The 16,317-nt window shown below is 46.3% G+C and overlaps 1 long non-coding RNA gene across 1 annotated transcript in view; it reads right to left on the bottom strand.

Annotated features, from left to right (window-relative positions):
• LOC123996412 overlaps positions 1-16,317 on the bottom strand; it is a 35,059-nt gene that overhangs the window by 17,009 nt on the left and 1,733 nt on the right. The gene's annotated exons all lie outside the window — the stretch shown is intronic.

Genomic DNA, 16,317 nt, shown 5'->3' with positions numbered 1-16,317 from the left:
ATGAGGCATCAATATGAGTCATAAACATTTATTCTAGTGTCATAATTGACTATATAATGTAAATAGAATATTTTTAGTCATAAAGTCAATCCCGTCCAAAACACAAAATTACGAGATAATTAAGGGAAAGAAATATGTAACGGCACCGTAATAGTTTTCCTTGGGTTGGGTGTATTTAAATCCAGCCCACATGCCCACATTACCCAAGTAATCATAAATCCAGAGAGCAGCTGCACATGACTGGATCATAACGCCCATAGTTAATTTAGTTTGATATTGGATATCCCTATGGGCAAGTTAGAGACCATCAGTAAATTACAAAATCTAATAGCTCCAAATTTGCACGCACACACACACACACACACACACACACACACACACACACACACACACACACACACACACACACACACACACACACACACACACACACACACACACACACACACACACACACACACACACCTCAAAAACACAAATCTCATTCTGTCGCATTTCCTAATAAGGACAATTGAAACCAAGGCTAAATCAGGAAGTTCAGCCCTCTAAACAGTCTTTCATATACACAGAAAATAAAACTGTACCATAAAAAGGATGTAAAGACAAACTTTCTGCTGCAGAGACATTGGTGCCTTATGTTGCCCTCTGCTGGTTGTATTGTAACAGTGCATCTCTCACCCTACCTCTCATAACACTGGCCTTGTAAACTCATCACTCTGATTATAACACTGGCAGAAGTGTTGAGATGTATTTTAAATGCCACTGTTTTGCAACGGTCAACCACCCTTAGATGTCAGGGGTCACTTAATGTTAAATAGAGGTCTAAAACAGGTCAAATTACCTACCACGTCAAAATTCAATTTAATCCTAATAGCAGAAACAAATAATGCAATAGATTGCACAATATCAGCAGCTAATACATTTTATTTTTCTGACGTCTTAGACTGCATGACTGTAACGACAGACAGACAAATTAAAATGCATCAAGAAATGTAAAACCAAATAGGACACAGTTGTTCTAAGCCTAGACTATCCAGTTGAAGTGGGACACTGCCCGTCTCAGTAGGCCTGATCTGATAGAGTCTCCATCAAACCAGTATAGCTGTGATTGGATTATGAGTCCTGATGGCCCTACATCTATTACACACTTATAACTCATGTATAAAACATGACAGCTGGCTGGGTCAACTGACTCTCAAAATACTGAATGACCTATCCTTACAGTCATGCATCGCCCACTCAGCTCAGCAGAGTGGTCTTGCACTTGGCACGTCTTTCCTCCATCAATCCCCTCTGGATCCCTTCAAATCCCTTGTTGACAACAACAGCAGCAGGGTTTACCATAGCTGCGGGAAGTGGGGGTGCTGCAGCATTTAAAAAAAATAACGTTTGGGGTCACTTAGAAGTGTCCTTGTTTTTGAAAGAAAAAACAATTTTTTGTCCATTAAAATGACATTTACATTTACATTTAAGTCATTTAGCAGACGCTCTAATCCAGAGCGACATCAAATTGATCAGAAATACAGTGTAGACATTGTTAATATTGTAAATGACTATTGTAGCTGGAAACAGCTGATTTTGAATGGAATATCTACATAGGCATACAGAGGCCCATTATCAGCAACCACTCCTGTGTTCCAATGGCACATTGTGTTAGCTAATCCAAGTTTATCATTAGAAAACCTTTGCAATCATTAGAAAACTTTTGCAATTATGTTAGCACCGATGAAAACTGTCATTCTGATTAAAGAAGCAATAAAACTGGCCTTCTTTAGACTAGTTGAGTATCTGGAGCATCAGCATTTGTGGGTTTGATTACATGCTCAAAATGGCCAGAAACAAAGATCTTTCTTCCGAAACTCGTCAGTCTATTCTTATTCTGAGAAATGAAGGCTATTCCATGCGAGAAATTGCCAAGAAACTGAGGATCTCGTACAACTCTGTGCACTTCTCTCTTCACAGAACAGCGCAAATTGGCTCTAACTAGAATAGAAAGAGGAGTGGGAGCCCCGGTGTCATGCAGGTGAAAGAGGACCCAAAAGCGACTTAACAGAAACAGAGTTTATTTAAGTCCAAACAGGGAATAACAGAAATCCTCTAGTCTGTAGAGGGGAATAACAGGAGAAGCGGCCACAGACTGCAGGTCGCTTCGGGTAGGCGCAGGCCGTAGTTGACAGAGACACCTGCTCACACGCAGCATCTGATGAAGGCAAAAAACACGACAGGACAGGGCGATACACAATCACAGCAAAAACACGACAGGACAGGGCGATACGCAATCACAGCATGGTGAATACTAAACAAGGAACCGACGGGACAGGAACGGAACACAAAGGAATAAATAGGGACTCTAATCAGGGGAAAGGATCGGGAACAGGTGTGGGAAGACTAAATGATGATTAGGGGAATAGGAACAGCTGGGAGCAGGAACGGAACGATAGAGAGAGAAGAGAGAGCGAGAGAGTGAGAGAGGGAGGGGGAGAGAGAGGGATAGAAAGAGGGAAAGAACCAAATAAGACCAGCAGAGGGAAACGAATAGAATGGGGAGCACAGGGACAAGACATGATAATAAATGACAAACATGACAGTACCCCCCCACTCACCGAGCGCCTCCTGGCGCACTCGAGGAGGAATCTGGCGGCAACGGAGGAAATCATCGATGAGTGAACGGTCCAGCACGTCCCGAGACGGAACCCAACTCCTCTCCTCAGGACCGTAACCCTCCCAATCCACTAAGTATTGGTGACCCCGTCCCGAGAACGCATGTCCATGATCTTTCAGGTGCTCTCGACAAGGACGGGAGGGGGGAGGGAAGACGAACGGGGTGCGAAGAAAGGGCTTAACACAGGAGACATGGAAGACAGGATGGACGCGACGAAGATGTCGCGGAAGAAGCAGTCGCACAGCGACAGGATTGACGACCTGGGAGATACGGAACGGACCAATGAACGCGGGAGTCAACTTACGAGAAGCTGTCGTAAGAGGAAGGTTGCGAGTGGAAAGCCACACTCTCTGGCCGCAACAATACCTTGGACTCTTAATCCTGCGTTTATTGGCGGCTCTCACAGTCTTCCCCGCAGACAAAGGCAGACCGGTAATGAAGTCTAAGGCGATGTGAGACCATGGTCGAGAAGGAATGGGGAGCGGTCTGAGACGACCGGCAGGAGGAGAGTTACCCGACTTAGTCTGCGCGCAGTCCGAACAAGCAGCCACGAAACGGCGCGTGTCACGCTCCTGAGTCGGCCACCAAAGCGCTGGCGAATAGACGCAAGAGTGCCTCGAACACCGGGATGACCAGCTAACTTGGCAGAGTGAGCCCACTGAAGAACAGCCAGACGAGTGGAAACAGGAACGAAAAGGAGGTTACTAGGACAAGCGCGCGCGACGCAGTGTGCGTGAGTGCTTGCTTAACCTGTCTTTCAATTCCCCAGACTGTTAACCCGACAACACGACCATAAGGAAGAATCCCCTCGGGATCAGTAGAAGCCACAGAAGAACTAAACAGACGGGATAAGGCATCAGGCTTGGTGTTCTTGCTACCCGGACGGTAAGAAATCACAAACTCGAAACGAGCGAAAAACAACGCCCAACGAGCTTGACGGGCATTAAGTCGTTTGGCAGAACGGATGTACTCAAGGTTCTTATGGTCTGTCCAAACGACAAAAGGAACGGTCGCCCCTCCAACCACTGTCGCCATTCGCCTAGGGCTAAGCGGATGGCGAGCAGTTCACGGTTACCCACATCATAGTTGCGCTCAGATGGAGACAGGCGATGAGAAAAATAAGCGCAAGGATGAACCTTATCGTCAGACTGGAAGCGCTGGGATAGAATGGCTCCCACGCCTACCTCTGAAGCGTCAACCTCGACAATGAATTGTCTAGTGACGTCAGGAGTAACGAGGATAGGAGCGGACGTAAAACGTTCTTTTAGAAGATCAAAAGCTCCCTGGGCGGAACCGGACCACTTAAAACACGTCTTGACAGAAGTAAGAGCTGTGAGAGGGGCAGCAACTTGACCGAAATTACGAATGAAACGCCGATAGAAATTAGCGAAACCTAAAAAAGCGCTGCAACTCGACACGTGACCTTGGAACGGGCCAATCACTGACAGCTTGGACCTTAGCGGAATCCATCTGAATGCCTTCAGCGGAAATAACGGAACCGAGAAAAGTAACGGAGGAGACATGAAAAGAGCACTTCTCAGCCTTTACGTAGAGACAATTCTCTAAAAGGCGCTGTAGAACACGTCGAACGTGCTGAACATGAATCTCGAGTGACGGAGAAAAATCAGGATATCGTCAAGATAGACAAAAACAAAGATGTTCAGCATGTCTCTCAGAACATCATTAACTAATGCCTGAAAAACAGCTGGCGCATTGGCGAGACCGAACGGCAGAACCCGGTACTCAAAATGCCCTAACGGAGTGTTAAACGCCGTTTTCCACTCGTCCCCCTCTCTGATGCGCACGAGATGGTAAGCGTTACGAAGGTCCAACTTAGTAAAGCACCTGGCTCCCTGCAGAATCTCGAAGGCTGATGACATAAGGGGAAGCGGATAACGATTCTTAACCGTTATGTCATTCAGCCCTCGATAATCCACGCAGGGGCGCAGAGTACCGTCCTTCTTCTTAACAAAAAGAACCCCGCCCGGCCGGAGAGGAAGAAGGCACTATGGTACCGGCGTCAAGAGACACAGACAAATAATCCTCGAGAGCCTTACGTTCGGGAGCCGACAGAGAGTATAGTCTACCTCGAGGAGGAGTGGTCCCCGGAAGGAGATCAATACTACAATCATACGACCGGTGAGGAGGAAGGGAGTTGGCTCGGGACCGACTGAAGACCGTGCGCAGATCATGATATTCCTCCGGCACTCCTGTCAAATCGCCAGGTTCCTCCTGAGAAGTAGGGACAGAAGAAACGGGAGGGATGGCAGACATTAAACACTTCACATGACAAGAAACGTTCCAGGATAGGATAGAATTACTAGACCAATTAATAGAAGGATTATGACATACTAGCCAGGGATGACCCAAAACAACAGGTGTAAACGGTGAACGGAAAAAAAAAAGAAATAGTCTCACTGTGGTTACCAGATACTGTGAGAGTTAAAGGTAGTGTCTCAAATTTGATACTGGGAAGATGACTACCATCTAAGGCAAACATGGGCGTAGGCTTGTCTAACGGTCTGAAAGGAATGTTATGTTTCCGAACCCATGCTTCGTCCATGAAACAACCCTCAGCCCCAGAGTCAATCAAGGCACTGCATGTAGCACCCGAACCGGTCCAGCGTAGATGGACCGTCATAGTAGTACAAGATCTAGATGAATAGACCTGAGTAGTAGCGCTCACCAGTAGCCCTCCGCTTACTGATGGGCTCTGGCCTCTTACTGGACATGAATTAACAAAATGTCCAGCAACTCCGCAATAGAGGCACAGGCGGTTGGTGATCCTCCGTTCCCTCTCCTTAGTCGAGATGCGAATCCCTCCCAGCTGCATGGGCTCAGTCTCAAAGCCAGAGGAGGGAGATGGTTGCGATGCGGAGCAGGGAAACACCGTTGATGCGAGCTCTCTTCCACGAGCCCGGTGACGAAGATCTACCCGTCGTTCTATGCGGATGGCGAGAGCAATCAAAGAGTCCACATCTGAAGGAACCTCCCGGGAGAGAATCTCATCCTTAACCACTGCGTGGAGTCCCTCCAGAAAACGAGCGAGCAGCGCCGGCTCGTTCCACTCACTAGAGGCAGCAAGAGTGCGAAACTCAATAGAATAATCCGTTATGGACCGTTCACCTTGGCATAAGGAAGCCAGGGCCCTAGAAGCCTCCCTACCAAAAACTGAACGGTCAAAAACCCGAATCATCTCCTCTTTAAAGTTCTGGAACTTGTTAGAGCAATCAGCCCTTGCCTCCCAGATAGCTGTGCCCCATTCTCGAGCCCGGCCAGTAAGGAGTGAAATGACGTAAGCAACCCGAGCTCTCTCTCTAGAGTATGTGTTGGGTTGGAGAGAGAACACAATCTCACACTGCGTGAGAAAGGAGCGGCACTCAGTGGGCTGCCCGGAGTAGCAAGGTGGGTTATTAACCCTAGGTTCTGGAGGCTCGGCAGGCCAGGAAGTAACAGGTGGCACGTTAGACTCTGGAACTGTCCAGAGAGGTCGGAAACCTGAGCGGCCAGGTTCTCCACGGCATGGCGAGCAGCAGACAATTCCTGCTCGTGTCTGCCGAGCATGGCTCCTTGGATCTTGACGGCAGTGTAACGAGCGTCTGAAGTCGCTGGGTCCATTCCTTGGTCGGTTCCTTCTGTCATGCAGGTGAAAGAGGACCCAAAAGCGACTTAACAGAAACAGAGTTTATTCAAGTCCAAACAGGGAATAACAGAAATCCTCTAGTCTGTAGAGGGGAATAACAGGAGAAGCGGCCACAGACTGCAGGTCGCTTCGGGTAGGCGCAGGCCGTAGTTGACAGAGACACCTGCTCACACGCAGCATCTGATGAAGGCAAAAAACACGACAGGACAGGGCGATACACAATCACAGCAAAAACACGACAGGACAGGGCGATACGCAATCACAGCATGGTGAATACTAAACAAGGAACCGACGGGACAGGAACGGAACACAAAGGAATAAATAGGGACTCTAATCAGGGGGAAAGGATCGGGAACAGGTGTGGGAAGACTAAATGATGATTAGGGGAATAGGAACAGCTGGGAGCAGGAACGGAACGATAGAGAGAAGAGAGAGCGAGAGAGTGAGAGAGGGAGGGGGAGAGAGAGGGATAGAAAGAGGGAAAGAACCAAATAAGACCAGCAGAGGGAAACGAATAGAATGGGGAGCACAGGGACAAGACATGATAATAAATGACAAACATGACACCCGGTGCACAACTGAGCAATAGGACAAGTACATTAGAGTGTCTAGTTTGAGAAACAGATGCCTCACAAGTCCTCAGCTGGCAGTTTCATTAAATAGTGTCCTCAAAACACCAGTCTCAATGCCAACAGTGAAGAGGCGCCTCTGAGATGCTGGCCTTCTAGGCAGAGTTGCAAAGAAAAAGTCATATCTCAGACTGGCCAATAAAATTAAAAGATTCAGATGGGCAAAAGAACACAGATACTGGACAGAGGAACTCTGCCTAGAAGGCCAGCATTCCAGAATCACCTCTTCACTGTTGACTTGAGACTCGTGTTTGCGGGTCATTTTTAATGAAGCTGCTAGTTGAGGGAAAAAAAGAAAATGGTGCCGTCTGGTGTGCTTAATATAAGGAATTTGAAATGATGTATATTTTATCAATTACATTTACTTTTGATACTTAAGTATATTTAAAACCAAATACTTTTACTCAAGTAGGATTTTACTTGTGACTTTCACTTTTACTTGAGTCATTTTCTATTAAGTTATGACATTTGGGTACTTCTTCCTCCACTGCGTATTGTATTCAGCCAATCAGGTTGCAGCAGTCTGTTTTTTCCCCTTGGCTGAATGTGGGGCACAACACCAGGATTGGAATTCACATAGGACTTGCAGTATGTTGCCTGACAAAAAAACAAGAAAGGAACTGGGCAATGTTTATATGGCTCCCTTTCAAACAGCCACATGGTTTCCCCAATGTAAGCTGCATTTGCATGTTATAATGCCATTGCTTGCCGCAACCAAGCAAGAACATTCAACTTTGACCTTTTTGTTGCATTCGTTGTCATGGTAACCTGATGCGAGAGTGAGTTCTTAAGCCGACAGAAATGCACTGCTTTTATGACAACGATTGTAAATTAGTAGGTCGCCATACTTGTAAATAATTTGTTAGTAATGACCTTGTAATGTGTTAATTTTCCTATTACGGTGAATAAAAAGTTGTCTACAGTTAAACTGAAAACGTTGTCAGATATGTTCTGATAATTATATTAGGTGGCTAGCCAGTTAGGTAGCTAACAAGCTAACGTTTGCAACAAATCAAAACATTTGTCTAGAGAATGTTTTTAACGTAAACTCACCCCATTCCGTACAAATGTGGGCAACCGCAACATTCAAACGAGGCTACAAAGAAAATTAATTGGACTGTAGCGACTGTGTTGACATCAAAATCGGGGGTGTGAACTAGGTTTCTCTTCAAGCGTTGATCGACATGGTAATGGCTCTATAGTATTGGAGAAAGGTTCCGTTACATCTTGACTAGTCATGCCGTAACGTACAGCACGCATAAAGCAACTATTTCTATATTACAATCACTCTTCACCAGGTGTAGCACTTCTATCATCCTTTAAAAACAAGAAATGGACAGTGACGGGTAAGGGGGATACCTAGTCAATTTTTTCGTCATCATTACATGCCATCATCATTCTCAAAGCCGCTGTTTACTTCAAAGATCACTTTAGCACCACCCTAAAAACCCGATTCAAATTCCACACAAATATTCAAATAGGTATGAAATGACACATTATATAAACTCTTTATGGTGTTTTATTTCCATTTTAGAGACGATATGGTGATTAGTTGGACAGAGTGAAAAAAAGCAATTTTCCCACACAACATCTCTCCTCACTATCATGCATTAGTTTCGCTTCCCCACCCGCCATTTTTAAAAAGACCCGACGGGGCTCATTGCCGGGCAGCGTTTATGTCATGTAATTAATTATGTTGGAAAGGGGAGAAATTGTGCTTTACAATGGTATTGACATTACAGTTGATCTGGAAATATTTTTTTTTTGGGGTGCTAAAATAAGGGCAATTGTACGGACCAAGGCGATGTACGAGTTTACGTGAGTTTACGTTAGTTGGTTGGCTTGCTAGACTGACATATACTAAATATTTAAATCTAGCTACACTTCCTTTCCTGCTGTTCTTCTGCATCCTATTAAATGTGTGCATTTCGGAGGGAGGGAGGGTGTGAGGATAAAGGTTTAGTATCCTGCCGTTTTCTTTTTTGTTTGTTTAATTTCATGACTGAGTGTGGGTGGGGGAATAAACGTTGCTGATTGATATCCTGTTGTGTTGTTTTTATGCAGTTTTTTTATGGTAGGGTAGACATATGTGTTTTCTTTCTACTACATGTATTGGTAAGCCATTGTATTAAACAAACTTCAAATAACTTTCCTTAGGAGTGAATGGGCTGTGTATAGGCAGCTCGAGATAATTTGATTGACAGTTCTGGTTGCCTAGTGATGGACTTTAGCCCTGCTTCAGAAGCGGCATTTCTTTACCAAAAAGTTGAATACCCATTCAGTGGTGCTTCGAAACGATCTCCAGGTTTCGTGGCGGCATTCATGGCGACATAGTGTAGGCTACGCTTTGAGACAAACAAATACTGTAGCTGAGGCGCTTTCAAGGAGCCACAGTTTATATACCCATATGAACAAATGTATACAAGCCTATATTCTGCCCATATGAAGGAATGTATATACAATATTTGTAGCCATACATGATTTAATGAAAATCTGTAAACATACACCTTTAATAACAGACTCGTGAACACAATCATGCAATAGGCTACAGCTGGCTTCACAGCTTCCATTGGAAACTTGATGTGTTGTAGCCTCATGCAAACAAAAGAGTATCAGAGAATGAGTTCACTTCTGCTGCAGTGTTCGTGGTAAAATATTATGCGTTGTGTCAGTGCTTCAGGTGGAGGGAGGGTTAATGTGACTACTCTTTGTTTTCTTTGTACCCCTCTGTCACTATAAATGAAATTAAAGTGTATTAAAATACTAAACAATAGACTGTTCATGATTTAATGAGGGAAAGACGGTAAGATGTACGTTGGCCTTTCTTCTGAGGGGTTCGCAGGACTTTCAAATATATTACAGCAATCATGATTATTGCAGCAAATAAAAGTACAGGCTTTGTCGCCGGCAATACCTTTCAGATATAAAGACATTTCCCCATAACACAGATTTCCTCACAGAGCAGAGCCAGAGTCTTAACACAAAACATCCTGAGAACACTGTCATTGCAGCAGTCCATACATAATATGTGATTACCCAGAGATGCAAATAAAGCACCTGCACAATAGTCTAAATGTGATCTTATTCCTTCTAATTCTAGCTATACATTCACACAGAGGTATTGATCCTTTGGCTGAGGCAGCTCTTTTCATTACAGTGGCGGGGTCTCTGTAGAGAGAGCAAGGAGAGAGGACAGAGAAATTCATAGTCAAGTCCTTAAATTTAGGCCACTCCACAGTAAGTCACTTTTCTGTATATGATGAAGCGCAGCTCTACTGAAGCGCAGCTCAGAGTAAATATTTATTGCATTTTCTTTTTCCAAATGGGCGGTAATTTAGAATGCATAAGATACTGTATTTACGATAGCACAGCTTCGCCCTATGTTCACCAGTCTTCCCGCTCTTTCACTCAAACCCAGCCCCTTTTCTTTTGTGTAACCAGCTGTCATATCTGTCATATCTGTTCTGCCCGTTAGGGACGTTTTCCTTTGACGTAATTTGTAATCAAGTTATGATTTAATTATGTGTATGTGCAATTCTGTGTGATTAGTTAGGTATTTAGTAAATAAATAATTAAACCCAATTTTATATTGCTGGTTAAACTTGTTAGTCAGGGTTCGTGCAGATAACCAAGAATTTACAACGTTCAGATGAGACTGAACTAAGATGACGATTAATATTGACTGCTATTGATGTAAAATATTACAAGGTCTTTAAGAGTTTATTGGGGAGATAACAGCTCTATAAATATTATTTTGTGGTGCCCCGACTACTTAATTACATTTACATGATTAGCTCAATCAGGTAATATTAATTACTGAGAAATTATTTTATAGAATAGCATGTCATATCACTTAATCTGGCATAGCCAAAGACACAACAGACACAACAGTTGTATACATATTACCTCAAATAGCCTGACTAACCGGTGCACCCGCACATTGACTCTGTACCGATACCACCTGTATATAGCCACGCAAATGTTTTTTACTGTTTTTTACAGTTTATTTTTTATTTCTTTACTTATCTATTGTTTACCTAATACCTATTTTTTACTTAAAAACTGCACTGTTGGTTAAGGGCTTGTGACCCACAGTATAACACACACATACAAACACACAGACACACAGAAACACAGAAACAGACACACACCGAGTGGAAAAGATGAGTTCATCCCCAGTGTGTGTGATGCTCCGCTGGTCTGGTGTCCCCCAGGGCTCTGTTCTAGGCCCTCTCCTATTCTCGCTATACACCAAGTCACTTGGCTCTGTCATAACCTCACATGGTCTCTCCTATCATTGCTATGCAGACGACACACAATTAATCTTCTCCTTTCCCCCTTCTGATGACCAGGTGGCGAATCGCATCTCTGTATGTCTGGCAGACATATCAGTGTGGATGACGGATCACCACCTCAAGCTGAACCTCGGCAAGACGGAGCTGCTCTTCCTCCCGGGGAAGGACTGCCCGTTCCATGATCACGGTTGACAACTCCATTGTGTCCTCCTCCCAGAGTGCTAAGAACCTTGGCGTGATCCTGGACAACACCCTGTCGTTCTCAACTAACATCAAGGCGGTGGCCCGTTCCTGTAGGTTCATGCTCTACAACATCCGCAGAGTACGACCCTGTCTCACACAGGAAGCGACGCAGGTCCTAATCCAGGCACTTGTCATCTCCCGTCTGGATTACTGCAACTCGCTGTTGTCTGGGCTCCCTGCCTGTGCCATTAAACCCCTACACCTCATCCAGAACGCCGCAGCCCGTCTGGTGTTCAACCTTCCCAAGTTCTCTCACGTCACCCCGCTCCTCCGCTCTCTCCACTGGCTTCCAGTTGAAGCTCGCATCCGCTACAAGACCATGGTGCTTGCCTACGGAGCTGTGAGGGGAACGGCACCTCAGTACCTCCAGGCTCTGATCAGGCCCTACACCCAAACAAGGGCACTGCGTTCATCCACCTCTGGCCTGCTCGCCTCCCTACCACTGAGGAAGTACAGTTCCCGCTCAGTCCAGTCAAAACTGTTCGCTGCTCTGGCCCCCCCAATGGTGGAACAAACTCCCTCACGACGCCAGGACAGCGGAGTCAATCACCACCTTCCGGAGACACCTGAAACCCCACCTCTTTAAGGAATACCTAGGATAGGAGAAGTAATCCTTCTCACCCCCCCCCCTTTAAGATTTAGATGCACTATTGTAAAGTGACTGTTCCACTGGATGTCATAAGGTGAATGCACCAATTTGTAAGTCGCTCTGGATAAGAGCGTCTGCTAAATGACTTAAATGTAAATGTAAATGTCTGGTCTGGACTAAAGCCTGAACTAACGAGGTGGTCAACACTAACCCAATGTGTTCCTCTTACTCAGAAGCAATTAGCATGTCCACAGGAGCTAGGGCTGTATAAACACACAGCAATACTCAGTCCACTATCACATCCCATCTATAAACATGATTATACAACACACTAACTGCTCTGATGTGCTAGTTCCCCCAATCCCCTAGGACTAGGCTGACTGGGATTTCAAAATGGAGTCAGAGTGGAGACTATCTCTTAGGGACTTTCAAAGAAGAGAGTATGATGTTTTTCAACCTTAGCAGGCCATCACCACCAGGCTAAAAGTAGAAAGCTACAACAGCTCTAAGCATAATGAAATCATAAAGGACATGGTGTTCCAGGAAAGATCCATCAACGATCCTTGCTTTCATACCCATATTAATCTCTTCCTCTCCTCTATCAGTCTCTCGTTCTGACTGGCCACCCATGAGGATGCTAATATGGGTTATGCGTATGCAGTGACGTATTCAGCAGCCTAAAAACCTAATGTAGGCCGTGGGCTCTTCCTCCTCCCAACCCGGGACTATTCTGTCCTGGTTCCCTTCTAGGCTCTGTTGTCTGGTCTCCATGGGGATACGGAGTCCTAGAATGCCTAGGTTAACTGGTGCTATACTGGTTCTATAATAGCTGGGTACAATGTTGTGGGATTTGGTGTACGGTGCTCTGCAACATTGTTTTCTGCTGTGCTGCAAGGTGCAGATGTGCTTATGTTGTTCTGTGATGTTGTTATGTGGTTCTAGGGTATGCTGCTGTTATGTTGTTCTGTGCTGTTTTGTTGTTATGTGGTTCTATGTTGTTGTATGCTGTTGTTATATTGTTATGTTGTTTTTGTTATGAGGTTCTATGTTGTTTTTGTTATTTGGTTCTTTGTTGTTCTATGTTGTTGTTATGTTGTTCTGTGTTGTTGTTATGTGGTTCTGTTATTGTTGTTATGTGGTTCCATGTTGTTGTTTTGTTGTTCTGTTTTATGTTGTTGTTCTGTGTTGTTGTTATGTGGTACTATGCTGTGCTGTTGTTATGTTGATCTGTGCTATGCTGTAACGTGCACAGTTGTGTGGTGAGGTTCCTTGTGGAGCAACAGGGGAGAGTGAATAAGGGGCACTCCTACACATAGTGCACAGCACACATCAAAGGCCAGAACATTGTGTCGGAGCTCCCCTCTGGCGAAGAACAGCAGAAGATAACAGAGGGATACATACACCCCCCTCCCCGACAGCCCCTGCTCCTTCCCGACAGCCCCTGCTCCTCTCTGACAGCCCCTGCTCCTCCCCGACAGCCCCTGCTCCTTCCCGACAGCCCCTGCTCCTCTCTGACAGCCCCTGCTCCTTCCCGATAGCCCCTGCTCCTTCCCGACAGCCCCTGCTCCTTCCCGACAGCCCCTGCTCCTCTCTGACATCCCCTGCTCCTTCCCGATAGCCCCTGCTCCTTCCCGACAGCCCCTGCTCCTTCCCGACAGCCCCTGCTCCTCTCTGACAGCCCCTGCTCCTTCCCGACAGCCCCTGCTCCTTCCCGACAGCCCCTGCTCCTTCCCGACAGCCCCTGCTCCTTCCCGACAGCCCCTGCTCCTTCCCGACAGCCCCTGCTCCTTCCCGACAGCCCCTGCTCCTTCCCGACAGCCCCTGCTCCTCCCGACAGCCCCTGCTCCTTCCCGATAGCCCCTGCTCCTTCCCGACAGCCCCTGCTCCTTCCCGACAGCCCCTGCTCCTCCCCGACAGCCCCTGCTCCTTCCCGACAGCCCCTGCTCTTCCCGACAGCCCCTGCTCTTCCCGACAGCCCCTGCTCCTTCCCGACAGCCCCTGCTCCTTCCCGACAGCCCCTGCTCTTCCCGACAGCCCCGGCTCCTTCCCGACAGCCCCTGCTCCTCCCTGACAGCCCCTGCGCCGCCTAGTCTTACTCATCAGTGAGTTATTTCACACCAGCTGAGATGTGTCATGTAATAAAGCATATGTTCTCCCTCCCTGACTCCACACGCAGAGCCTCAGCTCCCCTACGCACTGCTAAAACAACTCAGCGCCATCCTTTAAACCGCTCTACATGCCCGGGGAAAGCACTCAGCTATGACATTTACAGACTCACACCATGAGTCTGAAGCTAACTTTAAATGTTAGGGTTAGGGGTTAGAAGAGGGAGACTGACAGCCTTTGTACAGGAAAGCCTATAGAATAAAGACATGACCTACGCAGTGCGCGCACACCAGCCTGAGTGCTGCCTGGCACTCCGTTCCTCTTCCAGAATCTACTGTCTCTTCCTGCTACCAACCATAGATTGATTATTCATAGGTATGACTCCCTTCCTTGCGGAGGAGCCAGTGTGTGTGTGTGTGTGTGTGTGTGTGTGTGTGTGTGTGTGTGTGTGTGTGTGTGTGTGTGTGTGTGTGTGTGTGTGTGTGTGTGTGTGTGTGTGTGTGTGTGTGTGTGTGTGTGTGTGTGTGTGCATGTGTGCATGTGTGCACATGTGTGTGTGTGTGTGCGTGCGTGCGTGTGTGTGTATGTGTGAGCGTACTGAACATTAGTTGGGAGGATCAACAGCTTTCTGACCTAGGCCAACATCCCCAACGTAGAATCCCACATCATCCGACACCAACTCTGGCAGACAGGATACTGTGCCCGCATGCCTGACTCAAGGCTGCTCTAACTGGAAGTAGGGAACAGAATGCAAGGGGGCAAAAGAAAAGGTACAAAGACGCCCTTAAAATCAACCTCAGAAAATGCAACATACACACAACTGGGAACTCCTTGCCACACAGCATGCACACTAACTACATCAGACTAAGAGGACATCTGCACCACTTTGGCCAATTCAAAACAACAGAAGTGCAAAGATCAACCCACCAAGAAATTCACTGCCATCCAACCTCGCTGTGTTTGTAGCTCCAGGATCAGCCTGCTCAGATAACAAGCAATTCAAGACTCACACTCTCTCTCTCTCCCTCTCCTGCACAACCCCTGTGACCAATCACCATGCATATTCAAGTGGGCCAGTGTGTTACAGAGAGGAATGAGAAGTATGGAGCGACACACACACACACCTCAGAGTTAGGAAAGATATAAACGAACCTGCGGATATTATGTAATCCACTCAGCCTAATCAATCAGGCTGTCTGTAGCTTAGCTAACTATAGCTCATTTCAAAATGGAAATTATTATTTCTCAATTGTATCAGACAGACGTCTCAAATTGACCACCTCAGCCTCAATCAGCCTCAGTAAACGACCACTTTGCCCTTTCAGAAAAACTGGTCTCTCCTTTCTCTCTATTTCCCTCCCAGTTCTCTCCTCCATCTCTGTTCTAACGGAGGTGTGCGATTCCAGAAGGCTCTTTCATGTGGTCGATATCAGTTGCGTAATAAACTTTGACCAGCTGCTAAATTTTCTCAACTGTGTGTGTGTGTGTGTGTGTGTGTGTGTGTGTGTGTGTGTGTGTGTGTGTGTGTGTGTGTGTGTGTGTGTGTGTGTGTGTGTGTGTGTGTGTGTGTGTGTGTGTGTGTGTGTGTGTGTGTGTGTGTGTGTGTGTGTGTGTGTGTGTAGTGGGTGTGTACTGTGTGTATGTAGTGAGCCTGGCCAGTGGAGGGTTGTGATGCCTGCCAGGGGACCAGAGCGGAGCCAGGCCTTGCTAAGTCAGGGGCCTCAGCTCTGGCCCACCACACAACACATAGTAGACGCGTCAGAAACTACTTCTGAAACATGTTCCACTACGGAGTAGAGAGGGGCGGGGGGACGTCCGTCTGACTATGTCTGTCCTGGGCTGGCATCAGGGTCTACTTCATTTCTGGGTGGAAACGTCATGAAAAGTAATGTAGGAAGTTCCTCTATATGTCATACAACAGCTGATAACTGTACTCTAGTTCACATCAAAACTAGTTAGGCTTCCATGACGACCAAGGAGGAGTTGCGTCATTTCAGAAAATAGAAAATTATCCCTGGAAAGCATATGATTGAAATGTGACCAACAAGCTCACTCCTTCAAATAAAATGACCCGTGTGTTGCCTATTGAGGAACCCTGCCCTAGACTTCATTATTACCATTATGGAAATCATATGTTGTACTCCATTCCA

The sequence above is a fragment of the Oncorhynchus gorbuscha genome, linkage group LG15 (genome assembly GCF_021184085.1).
Source record: "Oncorhynchus gorbuscha isolate QuinsamMale2020 ecotype Even-year linkage group LG15, OgorEven_v1.0, whole genome shotgun sequence".
NCBI classification, from domain to species: Eukaryota; Metazoa; Chordata; class Actinopteri; order Salmoniformes; family Salmonidae; genus Oncorhynchus; species Oncorhynchus gorbuscha.
The sequence above is the reverse complement of the archived record's forward strand: the minus strand, read 5'-3'. Positions and strand labels throughout refer to the sequence as shown.